Source organism: Dendrobates tinctorius, unplaced genomic scaffold, assembly GCF_039654945.1.
Source record: "Dendrobates tinctorius isolate UK_male_01 unplaced genomic scaffold, ASM3965494v1 ptg000016l, whole genome shotgun sequence".
NCBI lineage: Eukaryota > Metazoa > Chordata > Amphibia > Anura > Dendrobatidae > Dendrobates > Dendrobates tinctorius.
Window position 1 is genome coordinate 21,834,493 of NW_027361684.1, and position 12,265 is coordinate 21,846,757.

Consider the following 12,265-nt stretch of genomic DNA (forward strand, 5'->3'; position numbering starts at 1 on the left):
AACACATGTACATGCGAACGCTGCATTTCCATAGACCATTGTGCTATAATTTGTTACATTCCATAAAAAACCTTGGGCCTTTTTTTTAAAGACGTTCGTCAGACACAAAAATGAAACTTTGAGCAATGCAGGCCTAAGGCTCGGTTTACATGGCGTTACAGCAAACATTTTGTATGCAGTAAAGCAGATGTTATTATTGACATCATTATTGACGTAGCGATTGCGTAAACTTATGGTACCGCCCAGGTAACATGCGCTGCCTAGCATTTGCACATATAGGCACAGCAAACAAGTGCGTTCACCAATGCAACCAAAAAATGGCAAGCAGCGTTCAAGGGTGCATCATTAACGCCTACTTGATAACACATTGCGATTTGGACATGCCTTATGATGCATTATTTTCATTGCGGGCAATGGCGGACTTAAGGCATCCATTACATATTGCCACTATGTAACGTATCCGTCAGAAAATTGTCCCCAAACGCAATGTGAACCCTGTCAATGCACACGAAAGACACCTGTGCATAAATGCACATTAAACACAGGAAAAGCCAAGATCATGTACAGGCCATGCATGCGCATAGACGCACACAATGAGATGATACAAAAAACGATAGATGCGGTTCGTGAAAAAAAGCTACTTTGAATCCAGCATTACCTGCTCGTTAATGTTGTGGTGCAGCAAAAATCAATGTTGTAAGCTGCAAAATAAGCCTCATTTCTGGGGTCAAACACAGGCTCTGCAATGGAGGCATCTTCACTGTCTTGCAATTAGCAAAAAAAACATGGAGAATAGGGGTTGTAAAAGGAAATGACTTCATAAACCTTTTTTTTTTTTTTTGTCATTCAACTTTGTCTGAAGTTCCAAACGCTTACAAACCGCCCAAAAAAGCATGAAAAAACGCATAAAAAACGCACATAAACCGCAAAAAAAACGCATGCGGTATCTGGGAGCTGGGAGTGCGGCTTTTATCAGGAAAATTCTGCTTAAAATATGCAACGTGTGCTCTTAGCCTTATAGGTGCTCTCCTTCCAGCCATGAATTTTGTAGAGTCCTCAGTGCTCATGGACCGCTGCCTAAAGGTATTGATTAAGTTGTTGTAGTAAAGATGTGCACATTAATTGATTAATATGCAGCCGATTTTCAGTTTCAGTAGTCAGTGTTCAGCTCCCATCGACCTTAGCAGATCATATAAAGAACATAATGGAAAGCAGCTTTAATGGTAAATTCAGTTTAAATAGGAAAGACATGATGAGAATAGGATATAGGACGGTTGTTAATATTGCTATCATTTGTAACTGAAGAATTTCTTCACATCTTTGAAAAGTGTTTTTATTTTTTCATAGTAACGTCTTCGGAATAACATTTTCTAGACAAATACCATATGGCCTGCAGCTGGTACAAATGTTATTAAAAATCAGCATCTGATTCCTTTCTGTTACTAATACTTTGCAATTTACACAGGTTAAATGTTGCTTTATGAATCTTTAGTGAATTTTCTCTGATGCTTATGTAGACTCGTTTTATTTATATAGTCTGAGTTAATATAGAAAATTGCCGTACTTGCAGAGACTTGTGCTGTGTTTCGCTAAGATGAGCCTTTTGTGGAGATAATAGCTCTTGTATTTGGCAGATGATAATGATAACAGAGGTGAACATTACTTTGTTTCTGAAATGTCCTTGTGCTATGTTAAACATTAACCCTTGCACAGGATACATTTCATAATTTACAAAATATGCCGTTAAGAACCTCTTTCACAAAAGCTCTATTAGGAACTGGTCATTACATTGACTAAATCTAATTAAAAAAGCAATTTCCTCATCACTTCCAAGACAATTTAGAATCAAACTGTTTAGTTATGCAGAACAAGCTGTTCACTTTTTCATTCACTGTATATTTATGTGTTTGGGCTTACCGAAGCTTTCTGGAGAGATTTGAGTGTTGGATTATGAACTGAGATTAGAAAAAATGGAATGATCGCGAAATACATGTTATCCAACATATTAGTTCCTTCCCGTGGATCACTACTGTATTCTTAGGCCCTGACTGGATCCAGCAAAGTTTTTTTTGCCAAATATCTGGAATAAAACACTTTAATAAGTTTAATTTTTTTGCACAACTCCCAGTTGACTTTTTAGTATATTTATACCACTTTCACTTAGCGCTGCCAAAATGGGTGAAACTTGGCTGGGACGAGGATGAAAGAGCGACATCACACCACAGCTAATTCATGATGAGCTGTGTGGCATATCTTTCACCTGAAATCTTAATATAGTAAGATTAGTGGTGAGGCGAACAAAGATACATGCCATCTTTCAGATGCACTGGATTCATTAAGGGTTCTTTCACATCTCGCTTTTTTTCACATTCTTGGGTTCTGTCGGGGGTTTGCATAGGAACCCCGCCAATAAAACAGGATTCTCAAGTATGCAGCGACAGGCTATAGACTATAATGGGGTCGATAGAGTGAATGTGGACTTTGACATGCATAATTTTTGAGTGTCTACATTTACTTGAGTTGGACATCCAAATGCAGTCTACTATGTTCGAGTGTCAGCATCCAGTAGTTGTCTACATCCCAAAATGATGCACGTCCAAGTGCACGTTCGCTCTGCCAGCAGCATTACAGTCTATGGCCCCGTTGGCGCATATGTCCGAATCCCGTTATTTTGCGGTGGAGTTGAGGTGCAAACCCAGATAAGAACTGCGAACATGGAGAAAAGTGCATTGTGAAAACACCCTAAGGAGTGTTTAACTCCATCATGCCCCCTCATCAAGATTAGCAGCTTTTGCGCCAGTCTTGATAAATTGGGGTCTTAGACCTTAAAAGGCTGTGATCCCATGGTGTAACTTGTGACAGACAGCCATCTCTACCGGCAGCTACACATGAATCCATGAGTTTGAAATAATACTGAGGTGTTATAATTCACTGTCTAATCCAATTGGAGTAAAATGAAGAATTATAAAACTTAACTTTTCATATTTAATTTTAAAATGGATAAACACACATTACATCAATACAAATATACAAAAGTACAAAAATTCTCTGTGCACATAGACTATGAATAATCCCATTGCTGTAACAAATTATTATTTTTGCCTGAATATATTAAATGGTTATTATATTAATATTCTGACCTCAATAACCCTGCTCAAACATAACCCCTTACTCATATTAAGGACACCCTAAATATCCAATCGGTAAACTACAATATACTATCCTTAATTTTGATATCACCTATATTGAACACTATAATAACTGTTCACTATAATCAATACTATCTAGATCAATAACTAGACCATAACATGGGTGTCCAACTAATTGCTTAGCAAATAACAACCATTGCTGTTTTGATATACAAAGGTGATCACTGACCCTTAACAGCTCTAATCACTTTTGCAGGATCATAGCTCTAAGACTGTAGTGTCTTTTCAGGGCAAAGTACCTGTGATTCTAAATAAATTTTCTACAAACTGAATTTTGGGGAAATATTCGCTAAAGATGCAGAATTTGAAATTCAAAAGATTCAGCCATCTTTATTTGTAAGTCTATAACACTTTCAGAGTTGTTACAATGTTTTTAGCATGTGTCCACACTATTATCCAAGAGTTATTATATCAAGAGTCCCTTCAATCTGTTATAAGCCTAGATCTCTTTCTGTATTGTTACAACTAGAGATGAGCGAACATTTCAAGGTTCGGTTCAGTTCAATTCACTGAACCATTAGACGTTCACCTAAAATGTTCGACGAACGTAACCAAACCCCAATAGATTCAGTGGGAGTCCAAACCAAACATATACACAACACATTAAGGGGTAACAAAAAGCATCCTAAACAGCTAAAAATAGGGGTAGACACCATGAAAACTGGCATCAATTGACCCACAGTAGAAATTTGCCAATGGCACAGTAGCAGTCAGCCAAGGGCCATGCATCAGGTATCAGGGTCTGGTCCAGCATTAACAGCTTGGAGTTGAAGTTTCAATGAGGACCTGGTGGTTAAGGGAGTGGTGTAAGCCTTCTTAGTTGGGAGACCTGATACCTCATGCAATAGCTCAATATTTTTTAGTTTCCTAGCCACACTCAGATGGCACAAGCAGTTTCATAGACTACTATTGGAAGAAAAACACAAGAATAGTAAAACAGGTAGTTGACTGATCAATTAACCCACAGTAGAACCTTTTATAATGGCACAGCAGCAGTCAGCCATGGCCAGTTCATGAGGTATCAGGGTCTGGCCCAACATTTACAGCTTGGAATTGAAGTTTCAATGAGGACCCGGTGGTTAAAGGAGTGGTGTAAGCCTTCTTAGTTGGGAGATGTGATACCTCATGCAACATCTCAATGTTTTTTAGTTTCTTAGCCACACTCAGGTGGCACAAACATCAGTTTCATAGACTACTATTTGTAGAAAAATGTAAGAATAGTAACAGGTAGTTGACTGAAAGTGAGTGCAGGCCTGCCTGTCTTGGATTCCTATTCACACAAGCAACTCACCAGATGGAGACCCAACTTGAAGTTTTCACATTTAAAAAAATAATTGTCACTCACCACTAAAGTGGCATCAATTTCCACAGAGTAGATACAGTATAATAGGCCTCTGACACATCTTCTACTATAGGCAAGCCACCAGATGGAGACCAAAATTTAAATCTCCACATTTCAAAAAATAATTGTCACACACGACTAAAGTAGCATCAATTTCCACAGAGTAGATACAGTATAATAGGCCTGTGACACATCTTCTACTATAGGCAAGCCATCAGATGTAGACCCAACTTGGAGTCTCCACATTTCAAAAAATTGTTTGTAACATCAGTAGCAATAGTAACAGCAGGCACAGAAGACACCACAAAGAAGGCACAGGCTAAAATAATGCGAGATCATACCATGACACTAAAAACAGCACCATCGTCTAGTCTGCCCTATCTGTGATACGGGTGCAGAAGTCATCGGAGATCTAAGACTTGTTCATTTTGATGAAAGCTAGGGAGTCTACACTTTCAGGGGACAGCTGGAATGTGCTTATCCATCAGGACACCAACAGCAGTGCTGAAGACACGTTCAGAGAACGCTGGCTGCCGGGCATGACAATACCTCCAAGGCGTGACAGGCGAGCTCAGGCCACGCTTCCATTTTTGAAGACAAAAAATGCAAAAGGGTCCAAACCCCTCTTGATGGCATTGATATTGAGCTCCTGATACTCCTGCATCATCCTCTCCAGTCGTTCACAGTTAACAACGTGTCAGATTTGTACTCTGCTCTGCTGCTGCACGGGTTGGTCTAAAAAATGTGTTAAATGGCTAACAGAAATTGCTTATGAGTGACATTTACACCGCTGCTGTTGCTAATGTTTTTGTGATGATGTCCTGATGTTCCTGGGGTTGGACGTCTACTGGGATGCACCACTGTGTGCCTCACTGCTGTCCTGGTGAAAACCTTTCTTAAGATTGTCTACAAGCGTGTTTAGATACTCCAGCATGCACGCATCCTTTTTGGGGGGGGAGGATCTGGCTAAATGTACTCTTGTACCATGGATCTAACAGAGTGGCAACCCAGTAGACAGCACTATTTCTAACCCTAAGAATATGGGCATTGTATTGAAGATAGTGCATCAAGAAGGGGCTCATGTGTCGGGCGGCGCTTACATGAGGTTTAAGTCTATACTGTGATGGTGATGGAGTAAAGCAGTGCCCAGTCAGCAAGATGTAACGCCCCTGCCCATGTTTTCTTGTCCAGGTTACAGGGTGAAATGCACCCTGGCAGACATAGATTTTTTCAGGGAATGGTTGAGGTTGTCGGTGACATGCTGGTGTAGCACAGGCACAGCTTTCTTAGAGAAGTAATGATCACTGGGCAACTGGTACTGGGGGACTGCGATAGCTTCAGCTTTCTGAAACCGTCTGTATCTACCAGGTGGAAAGGCAGCATTTCTGTGTCCAACAGATTGGAGATAGTGTGAGTAAGCTGCATGCAGAGATGTTATGGTGCATTAAGAAAGATGTGTTATGCTAGATGACACCAAAGAAGCAGTCATGTCTACCGGATCTCACTCACCCTGACTGTGGTGGATAAACAAATGTAGTTTCTGTGGCTGGAGACCTCTGTGAGAAGACTTGGAATGGTGATGGAGGAGGAAGAAGCAGCAGATGGGTTGATGGGATGGTCAGTGGTTGGCGAGGCTAGTCTGCATTTTATCGCAGTGAGATTCCCACACTAAAGCATATAGATAGCGCATGCGTCGATTCACGCATGTAGTTGGTAAATAATTGCAATTGTGGCCTCTATTGACTTTTTTGTTTGCAAATTTGATAGATAACGTTTGTTGGGTCACCCTTTGCAGTCTCAAAAAAGGCCCAGGCTAGGCGATCCTTGCCGTCCCTGCAAACTGCACACTCATGACTGGTGCAGGCCACAGCCAGAGTTGTTGCTGAGGATGCAGTGCTTATTGTGGTTGCATCGCTTCATGTCTGTGTGGGAAGCCGCAATGTAAACTCCTAATCTTTATCCTCCTGTATCTCATTTGCTGAGCTACTCAGCTGCATAGCTCTGGGTTCACACCAAGTGGGATCTACAATCTCATTGTCGTCATCATCTCTGTTCTCACACTCCTCAACCTGAGAGTCCTCCTCTTCCTGCCCTGACACCACAGTACAGTCTGCATGTGTCTCTGGTATCTGTCTCATCAGGATTACCTCCACCCTTGGTGGTTAATGTGTGGTGATGAGGGTTCTGGATTCTGCTCGACCCTAGTTCATCCGGCTCCAGATCCAACATGAAAACATTTTGGGCATCGGTGCTTTCCTCCTCTGGATTCTGTGATTCTTTGGAGCACACCTCTGATGCCCATGGAATAAATTATGTGAACAGCTTTTCAGAATGGCCCATCTGACGTTCCCCAAAGCCAGTTGGGCATTTGGAAAGTTTTGACGCGGGAGGAAACATGGGTGATTGGGGTGCCAACTCTGAGGATTGTACTGTGTATGATATCAAGGTGGAGGAAGAGGAGGAGAGGACACTTGATGCAGCGGTTATCATCCACTGTAGCACATGCTCTTTCTGAGCCTCATCTACAAGGTGTACCGCTGTGTGGCTGCCAATGAATAGGAGTCAAGTAGCCCGGCAAGTAACAGATGTTGTCAGTAGTGTTGAGCATTCCGATACCGCAAGTATCGGGTATCGGCCGATATTAGCGGTATCGGAATTCCGATACTTAATTCCGATACTTTTTTCATATCGGATTCCGGGATCGGAATCGGAATAGGAAGTTCCCATCATGCTATGAGCCTGCTTGCTTTGATTAAGCCAATGGGAATCCTCCGAAGTGTGGGCACATCCTGTTAGGCATGTAGGCATGTTAACTATTGGCATGGCTGTGATTGGCTGCCGAAATGATGTCATGATGCACTATAAAAGCCACCGCAGCCGCCATTTCTGGTCACTCTGCTGTGAATTCAGTTAGGGACAGGCTGCTGTAGAAGACTGTGAGGGACAGTTAGAAATAGCGATTCCACCAAACATCTAGTGCTTTACCCAGGCTACATAAACCACCACTGTAGCGTTCTTTGCCCTAGCAGCAGTGTTCACAGCTGTCTGCAAGGGCTGTGTGAGTGCAGCTCACGCTGTGGAGTGGGTCCTGCAGCCACGTCAGGCTGTAGGCCACCCAGTGTGATCACTGCTGCCTCATACATCTTTTATTTTTTGAGCTGCATTTTTTAAATAATTTCAATCTAGTGTGCTTCCATCCGTATCCATATACGTTGGTTGCAAACACTAGTAGTAGACAGCGGAGCCTTTCTGCAGCCTTTCAGTGCTAGTGTCCACTTTGCTGCACTGTTCACGGCTGTCTGAGAGGTCTCTGACTGTGTGTGAGTGCAGCTCACGCTGAGTAGTGTGTCCTGCAGCTACGTCTGGCTGTAGGACGCTCAGCGTGCGTCACTGCCTCACACATATTTTTATTTGAGTGCAGCTCATTTTTTCTTCTATTAGTGTGCATTCATCCGTCTCCATCTACGGTGGTTGCAAACACTATATAGGAGTACACAGCGGAGCCTTTCTGCAGCCTGTCAGTGCCAGTGCCCACTTAGCTGCACTGTTGACGGCTGTCTGAGAGGTCTCTGACTGTGTGTGAGTGCAGCTCACGCTGAGTAGAGTGTCCTGCAGCTACGTCTGGTTGTAGGACGCTCAACGTGCGTCACTGCCTCACACATATTTGTCTTTGAGTGCAGCTCATTTTTTCTTCTCCTATTAGTGTGCATCCATCCGTATCCATCAACATTGGTTGGTTGCAAACACTATATAGGAGTAGATAGAGGAGCCTTTTTTTCTGGCTTGTGCCCTGCCGGCGCAGCCAGATTAGTATTACCCAATTTTTTGGGAGCCTCATCTTTTGCATTGTAGGTTACCTGCCTGCATTGTAATAGCTCCAAAAAGTTGGTGATACTATCAGTTTCAATTCTTTGTTCTCATACTTTGAGTTTGTTTCAAACAAAGAAACCACATAAAAAGTTCACCAAACACTACATTTTGAACTTGTGTAGGCCACATCAGCTCCTATTAAAGTCTAGTCCACACACACACACTTCATAAAATTAGTGTTTCTTGTACCTGTAACCAGCTGTTCAGGAATAAGCACACTAAGGCCCCCCTTTGTACTTTTTTGCCTATCTTAAGCAGTCTTGCAAGATGAAGTAGGCAGGGAGTAAGGCGCGGGGGCGTGGGCGTGGAGTTTCAGCAGGGAGAGGACGTGGGGATTCTGCAGGGAGAGGACGTGGGGATTCTACAGGTAGAGGACGTGGGGATTCTGGGCCTGCTGCGGGCACCAGTGGATCAGCATCCCCCAGTTTTAGCAGGCAACAGTCCTTTATGCGCAGCTTTGTAGGACCTCAACGTACCCCACTGCTGCGGGAGGAACAAATTGAAGCCGTTGTCGGATGGATGGCAGCTAACGCATCGACTTCAATTACTTCCGCATCCTCTCAGGGTCAGAGCACCGAAGAGCAACCATCTGTCTCTTCACCACCTGCCAAAGTGCCCAGGCAGTCAGAGAGACATGGACAGGAGCCATCACAGTCTCTACTTCTGTTCTCGGAATCTGTTGGCTTGGAAAGAGGGGGCCAGCCAAGCAGCATTCCTGAATGTGAAGAAGAGGGAGTATGCAGTGATGCGCAACTTCTTTGTCCCTCTGAATCTGAAGAGGCGAGTGGGCCAGTGCCTATGGTCAGCACACCTCAGTACGCATCAGATGATGACGAGACTCAGTTGCCACTTTCTGGTGCGTACGGTGCTGGCGAGACAACCCCGGAGAAGCAGCTGTTTGAAGAGGGGAGGGAAGATGATGAGGTCCTTGACCCATCATGGCGTGAGCAACAGGAAGGTGGTGGTAGCAGCTCTGAGGAAGAGATTCCCCTACCGGCCAAAACAGGAGGCAGAGGGAGGGGGAAGACTTGGTTGCCTGTACCCTCCACTTCGGCACCCGTTAGGAGCATTCCTCCTTCCAAAGGCAAACCGGGCGCTCACAAGAGTTGCAGTGCGTGGTCCTTTTTTGACACAGTTGCAGATGACATTTGCTTTGTCAAATGCAAGCTGTGTCATCAGAGAGTCAAAAGAGGGAGAAATGTCAGCAACGTCAATACCACAAATATGTGGAAACATGTGCGCACCAAGCACGAGTTGGAGTTGCAGAGACACCCTAAAGACGTAGGCCAACGTACAGCACCACCTACCACCTCTTCAGTTCGTGTTGGGCCCTCTTCCTCCAGCTCACACACTGCTGGTTCGGCTTCCTCACAGGATCGCCAAGGAAGAACCTCTGCCACTGTTGTCCGGAGACCCTGTCAGATTCCACCCATAACAGCACGTTCCCATCCATCACAGCCATCGGTAGCACAGGCATGGGATAAAAGGCGCCCTTTCTCGGCAAACCATCCCCGAGCACAGTCTCTGAATGCTGGCATTGCCAAACTTCTGGCAGTTGAAATGCTGTCATTCAGGCTGGTGGACACTGACACCTTCCGGGACTTAATGGCATTGGCAGTCCCCCAATACAACGTGACCAGCCGCTTTTATTTCAGCAGGCGAGCCGTCCCTGCCCTGCAGAAACATGTTGAGGGCAAAATAAAACATGCGCTACTAAACGCCGTTAGTAGCAAGGTCCACCTGACCACCGATGCGTGGACCAGTAACCATGGACAGGGACGATACCTTTCCCTCACTGCCCACTGGGTCAATGTTGTGGAGCCGGGTACGGATCTGGAGAGTGGCGCTGTACGTGTTCTTCCAACGCCACGGATTGCAGGACTCCAGTCTGTACACATAGACTCCTCCTCCTACTCAAGTTCCTCAGAAACAGCAGAGCAGGAGCCTGTTACGACCGATATGAGCACAGCCGTGGCCAAACGTCAACAGGCTGTACTCAAATTAATTTCTTTGGGGAATCGAAGCCACACAGCGCAGGAGCTCTGGAATGCTATCAAGCTGGAGAGCGATGTGTGGTTTGGGCCAGCGAATCTCCAGCCGGGCTTGGTAGTGTGTGACAATGGCCGAAATCTGGTGGCAGCTCTTGGCCTAGGCAACCTCACACACATCCCATGTCTGGCACATGTTCTTAACTTGGTCGTGCAGAGCTTTCTGAGGGACTATCCGGATCTTGATGCACTGTTACACAAGGTCCGCATAGAGTGCGCTCACTTGCGACGTTCCAGCATGGCAAGATCGCGCCTCGCTGCTCTGCAGCGACGATTTGGCCTTCCGGAACATCGCATCATATGTGACCTACCCACCCGGTGGAATTCAACGTTACATATGTTGGAGCGGTTGTGTGAGCAGCAGGCAGCAGTCATGGAGTACCAGCTGCATCAGGCGCAAACAAGTCGCACTGTGCGCCGTTCACACTTCAGCACCATTGAGTGAGCCTCTATGAAGGACATCTGCCTCGTTTTGCGTGCCTTCGATGAATCCACGCGGATGGCGAGTGCAGATGATGCACTAGTCAGCATGACTGTCCCCCTTATCTGCCTGCTTCAACAAACACTGCAAGCACTAAGGGATGAGGTTTCAGAAGAGGTGGAGGATGAGGAGTCCCAAATGCCATCTGCTTCTGGACAGTCTGCGCTACGTGTTTCCTCACAAAGGCCTAGGCAGGGGACACTTTGTGAGGAGGATGAGGAGGAGTCGATGGAGGAGGAAGACATCTCTCCAGAGGAGGGAGGTACACAAACCTCTACTCAGTATGTACAGCGAGGGTGGGGTGATGCAGAGCAGGTCGAGGTCACGCCTCAAACAGGGGACAGCGGTTCTTTGGCAGTTGGGAGTCTGCAGCACATGGTTGATTTCATGCTGCAGTGCCTGAGAAACGACCGCCGCATCGCCCACATTCTCGTCTCGGCTGATTATTGGGTGTACACCCTCCTAGATCCTCGCTACCGGGACAGCGTACAAAGGCTCATACCAACGTTGAACCGGGAGCGTAAAATGCGGGAGTACGAAGAGTCACTGGTGCAGTCCATAATGTTTTCCATTCCACCCGACAGCATTGTTGCTAGTGCTTTACAAAGCAGCTCTGTGCGTCGAGGCAGTGGAGGAAACTCTGCACAAAGAGGGAGCAGAGGCAGTGCCGCAGCACAAGGCAAGACCACTATGGCCCAAATGTGGCAAAGTTTTGTGTGTCCACCACAATTGTCTACACCATCAGCGACGCCTCGAGTCAGCAGGAGGCAACGCTTCCGTCAGATGGTGTCAGACTACATGTCTTGCCCTGTCGCTGTACTCCCAGATGGCTCTTCCCCCTTCAAGTTTTGGGTCTCTAAGCTGGATACATGGCCAGAGCTTAGCCAGTATGCATTGGAGGTGCTGGCTTGCCCTGCTGCCAGTGTATTATCGGAACGTGTCTTTAGTGCCGCAGGTGGTGTACTAACAGACCGTCGCACGCGACTATCTTCCGATAATGTTGACCGGCTGACTTTTCTGAAAATGAACAAGGCCTGGATCTCCAAAGACTTTGCCATTCCTCTTACAGACTAAATTAGTGGTTGGCAACTGTATCCAGGTCTGCTGGTGTGTTCATTTTTCTACCACCTGAACTATAATCCCTGTGCTTCAACACAGCCAGTTGTCGCTCAGATGTGTCGTCTGCACAGAGAAACACACTAGCTCCTGTGTTACTGGGGTTCAGTAATGCCAGCTGATCCCCTGCTGTGTGGACGGCAGAGTCACCAGCTCCATCAACATTCAAACCACTACTGATTTTTAACCGTGCCCAACT